Source organism: Orbicella franksi, chromosome 14 (assembly GCF_964199315.1).
Source record: "Orbicella franksi chromosome 14, jaOrbFran1.1, whole genome shotgun sequence".
NCBI lineage: Eukaryota > Metazoa > Cnidaria > Anthozoa > Scleractinia > Merulinidae > Orbicella > Orbicella franksi.
The window spans coordinates 14,532,701-14,538,700 of NC_138158.1; positions in this window are offsets into that span (position 1 = coordinate 14,532,701).

Sequence of the window (6,000 nt, forward strand, 5' to 3'; positions counted from 1 at the left end):
GAGGAAACATATAAGAAGAAAATGCCGAAATGAATTAAACGAAACGACTAACATAGTTATTCCTCCTCTAATAAAAGTTAAAGTTGCGAGTGGTAACTTGCATCGTTTACAGTTGTATATATCAGCTCACCTTCGATATGGCGCCGTCATTTTGCGGAAGAGCTGTCTTTCCGTATCTTCTCTCGTCTCGTATTTTCCTCTACTGACTTACTTTCCTTTATTTGAGAAGCAAAAGAATAGGAAACATGTAAAATGACCAGATAAACGGTACAAGCAGAGTGGCAAACTGCACGTGAAAGAAAAAAGAAAGGTACATGCCTTCGTTCGTCGTTCCAGGGAAAGAAGGTGGCCAGCAAACGCTGAATCACTCCGATATTCGCCATAAATCATCGCAGATACTGACGAAGAATGAAAGCGGCAGCCTAGCAAAATCCTTCGATGGCCTTTTTACCAAAACGTTATGCCCTCAGAAACTGAAGTGTAAATCCTCTTTCGACCACTTGCAGATCGCCGACCGCCTCGAGAAGACATCACACTGCATTACAACATCCACGAAAATTCACTCACAAAACATCGAACACGAACCAAAATCTACATGGAAATACTCTACAACAATCAGTTGACTTATAACCGCTATCAAAAGAATAGACCACTCAAGGATGGCAAAGATATTTTCCGATAAAATTACGAATACATCCTCGCCGATGATTTTGAAAGTTTGAGGCTAAAACTTTCAAACTGTTTCGTGACCACACGCGCATGCGCGACCGTGACCCAGCTCCTTTAAGTCAGCATGTTTCAGCTGCTTACTTAAAGTAGGATTCTCCCATTTGATGTACATTGCTTCCTTCAACCTAAGTTGTAGTTTGATGGGTGCACAATCCTCGATGGAAAAGCAGGTGTTATTAGCTAAACACCGACATGGCTGGGATTGCTGCAAATGCTAATATACGTGTGAGCTCCTGTCCCTGCTCAGATGCTCACGAACGCGCGTCAAGAGATGTCGGCTAGTCTCGCCGATGTAACAGGCATTGCATCCTCCACACGAAAACTTGTAGACAACACGGGAACGGAGATCGAGAGGAACAGGATCCTTAACACTAAACATACTACTAACTTTAATAGGAGAAAAACGCTAACTTAATTTCGATTTTAGTACGCTGAACGAGTTTGCGTAGCCTTTTCTGTGTTTCTCTAGTAAAGGAGCCTACATTGGGTAACTTAAAATAATAAGCTCAAACGGCTTGCTGAACCTGAGACCTACAATCCCGGCCAAAAGTAGTTGGGACACTTGAGCTAGATCACGTATCCCCCATCCCCCCTAATCAATGTTGGAAAATATCGCGTTTTTTCCAACAAAAAGGGAAAAAAACACCCGATTATCAACATTGTAAGTGAGGGGAGGGGAGAACTCGCTTGCTGTCCCAGTTTTTTTGTCTGGGATTGTAGCTGATGGGCGGATATATTGTAGCTCTACTGACGTATCTATTGATGACCTTTTCTACAATGTGAACAGGGAAAAGGTTCTTCTGTAGAATAAGGGTAAAAGATCTTTAATATCTTTAATATCTTTAATATCCTTATCAAAGCCTAGCCAAGAATTGTTATTATTTCAGGGTATTTGCATAGGTAATAGCATGACCTGTAGTGGCATTATATTTGACAATAATTACAATAGCCGCCAGGCGGTGAGTGGTATTTGGAGAATTTTGAAATATTACAAGCCGGTATAATTGAAAATACCACGTACAGGTCACGCTATTATTTGTTTTTATAATATAGATGGGACCCTGCGCACGCTCTGATCGATCAAAAACCCATGTTTTATCAGAGTATATAATATTGAAAAAGCGTGTTTTATTGCTTTCCGCCACATTATCTCTATATCATGTATAACGCACATGAAGAAGCCTGAGCCGTGTATTACACTGTGATGAAACACTCCGGACATTTGAGAACACTCGAGAAATGCAGAAAACACGAGCCGCAGGCGGCTACGACAGAGAGTATTTTCAATACTGAAGGCGTCCTTCAACGAGCAACAGAATTGTGCTCTTGTTGACTATTCCAGGCCAGCGTTATGTCGCAGTACAACAAGCGCTAAGTTTTGTAAACAAACAATTAAACACTTCTCACTTTATTCAGTTGCTGATACACACATGATGCCTGAGTTTCTACGTTTTGCTTGAAATAAAACGAAGCATTTTCTGGAACCAAAGTAGCATTATTTTGAGAATCGAGCATAATTTGAGCACTTTTTTTGGCGTAAAACGAAAATTTATAGGAGCATAAAATGCCAGTTTTACTAGCATAATTGGGAAAGACCTATACACGGCTTTTTTGTTTGTTAAATAATAGAAGAAGAGAAATTTTCGGTAACGCACGAGTTTGGTTGAAAAAAGAAACACAGGCGTCTGCATTCGTAACTATCTTTTTACGTCAATGAAATAAAAAATGATGGACGGTTGTTTGTGAAACCAGTACAAACCATTGAAACCAAACAACAAGAAAAAGTTCAATGAAAGTTATTTTCAATCGCAGTTTCTGCAGTCACTGCAGCGGCGAAGTGACACCACAAATTAAGATAAGGTACGGATAAGCTTCTTCCAGCGTTTAACTGCTCCTTTGTTGAAAACGCCAACGCTAGATGCGTAATTTATCGTCACCTGAAAGCTATTATTAATGTTATTTATTTTGTTTTATGTAAGCGATAATCCCGAACGTTATGACATCACGCAGAGATCTCAGGATTTAATGCTCTCCTTAAGAGAGGGGGACTGGGGAATCCTAGCTGTGAGTACTTTAATTCATATTGATTTCTTTCCTTTGATTGGATACCGATGATGTCATCGTCCCATGATGCCTTGGGATAGCCTCCCTCTAGTCAGACCTCGGACACAAGTCTCTCAGTCTTCATCATGGCCGCTTGCCAGACATACTTCTGTCGTTTAGAGCCACAGGACACTGTAAGTATTTTATCGATTTCCTAACGATTGTGTCGCCATGGAAATCCGAGAGACCGATCTTAGTACTCTGTCTAGTCTGGTGGGCTGTTTTCCAACATGGCTGCTTTTCGTGGGCGCCGCCATCTTGAATTCTTAATTCGGCTTCTGATTGGCTGAAATTTAAGACGGCCATCTTGGATTTGGAGAACAATAGAACCCCATTGTTCTTTTTGGTCACAAGGTACAAATCCTGGCTCCTGATTGGTTACGCCCCAGATGAGCCACCTACACTACTGTTCTTGGCTGATTCGAAGCCTTCAGCTTCTTCACAAGCGTTTTGTATTTTACGGAATAGTTGGTTAACTTTCTACCCCCTATATCCAATTCTGCTTCCAAAGCCATATGTTTCACGAAGAAGTCGATGTTATTAACACCCATTCTCTTTTTCTTGTATCACACTTCGGATTTTGGTTTTTCAATAATGCAATAGGTTATTGTTTCGCATTTCTTCAGGTCTGCGGGCAAGATATGTTTTGAAGAACTGGACTGGACAACGGGGACCTCCACTGGCAAACTTTTTTGGCTGGATAACTCTTCGTTTCTTTTCTAGTCCGCCTTGCGAGTCTTTGTTAGGTTTTCTTCGAATGTTTTGTACCCTGTGCCTGGATCGTCCTTGTTCAAGGTGAATCTTCGACAAACATTTCATGGTGCTCTTGGCAACCTCGAAGAGCAAAATGAAGGGCGAGCAGAGTATGAAGGAGTCACTTTGGATTTTGTTCGCCAAGTACACTATTTTTCCATAGCTGCTCTTCATCTTGAACGGTAAGTGCTTTTGTTGCGTTTGGTCGTTTTCGGTGGCCTTTTTCGTGAAGAGCTCTTGGTTTTCCCTCCAGGACCTGTCTGCATTTGACGAATTCTCGGTCCTTCGCTTTGGAAATTTTGCTGACATTTTGTTTGAGGTGTCTGTCGAGGGCAGCTAACACAACCCTTAATTAAGCTGTCCAGCTCTAAGTCCGAGCCATCGCTTTTGCGAATTTCAGCAAAGAAATTTACCTCAAGAGCAGACAAGCCCCTGGGCACTTATTCTGACCAAACCAATTCCAGAAGTGTTCGAATTCCGTCCCTCTGATTGTCCAGAAAAATATTTTTCTGGCCAATCAGCGAGGAGGTGTAGCCTGGCGACTGTGTCGCATTTTTATACAAAGCGGTTTTCCTCATCGATCGCGGTAGTTGCGTGGCCCGGGAAGATCCTCGTGCATGGAGAGTTTCCGAGAAAAAGATTCAACGAAGCCGAGGAAATCGCAAGCTGTAACATGAGTGCGAGGGAAGAATATTCGTCGATCAATTTTTACAGCGGACCAATCGAAGGTATATCGTAAATTTATATCGCTAATGTACGCGATTTCTACACTGTTGTTGGTTGCACGCGAAGCTTGCCGAGTACACAACTTATTCTATTATATTTCTCGACTTCTGAAACTCTCTACGATGTGCGAATCTCTGTTGCACGGGCCACACAACTCTGTCGATGGAAAGTGGGGACGATCGGCCAGCTTCATTTTTTCTAAATATCAGCGTTTACCTAGACTTAATGGACTAAATGGGTTTGTGTGTCGGGAAAGGAACTGTAAACATGAAAATTCAGGAGGCTTCATGTATGAAAGCAAGTATAACTAAGTATGACAGCAATGTGAAGAAATAGAGGGCAGAGATATTGTTCAGCTGTATTACTATATGAAATTTATATGAACAGCACTTTTAAATTGAACCTTTTGACACTTAACCATGGTCAAAGTTAAAGGTGCAAACAAGTGTCTGTAGTCTGCATGGTCTGCAGTGTTGTGGCGTGACCGATTCGCGGTATTCGAACATGACAGTAATAAGGAATACTGAATGAACAAAGTCGACGCAAACAAATAAAATCAACCACTTTTTATAGGTAATGGAGCTTGACTCTAACTTCTAACTGTTTACGAAGACAACCAATTTCACTTTATATTTTTGGGGATTGTTTATTTTGGGGCTGCCTATGAAAACTGTTAGCGGAGTTCAGTTGGTTTTACGACAAACATGCGCTTGGCATGTGCATGGAATTTATAGCAGTTGGCAGGTCACGGAACATTAAACATTTCTTCTTTTAGAGGTGTCCAAATCTGAATCCAGCGTCTTTTGAAGGTTAATCCAGGAAGACGATTCTTCTATAAATATAGATATTCAGGTATAAGTATCGGGTAACATTCTTCAGGTTCGCAAATTTCACTGGAATTCGTTAACGGACCGTCGTCATTGTCTTCAATTCTCAGCAAACAACCGAAGGTATTGTGGCAAAATGAGCCCTTTATAATCAGCTCCTTCTTTGACCCTGCAAGATTTCATGTTTGGAAATAGTTTCTTGCAATAATGGTTTCGGAGAGATATCACTAGAAAATGTTTCAAAATAACGAAGCATTTGCTTTTCTTGCAGTGATCGGTTTGGTTACGCTTAGGTCAAAGGTCATGTTTTCAAGAAGAAGTGCTGCATTTAGTTCGCAACCTCAGCGCTCGCAATTTTATTCACCCAAAAATTTTATTTCACTAATTTGAAGAAGAAACAATGCTCTTTCAGACCAAACTAGTCGTTTTGGGAAAATCCGTGTACCAGAACGCCTTTTCAACATTTGAAAATAGGCTAAATGTAGACCTCTTGTTAAGCTGACTTGGGTCGTTAATTTAGAAAGTTCATCAAATATTTTAGTTCTAATCAAATCGCTATCTACTTAGCTCTAAATATACAAGAAAGAAAGTACGAATACGACGTACAATCAGTTTGTAATGAAGATTTTTACTTTTCAGTTTACGAGCCTCTGAATATGCCTCTCATTTTCGATCGATTGTGGCCGATTTGGAGATCGATCGCGAATAGAGACAATTGCGTTAAAAAATAATTTTTGATTCATCGAGCTTAAAACAGTATTTTTGTAACTAGTGACCATAGGGCTTCATTCTGGGCAAGCTTGAAGAAATTAGATTTTTTTTCGCTATTTCCAAGTCTAGATGATATTTAGGCGAAGCTGCT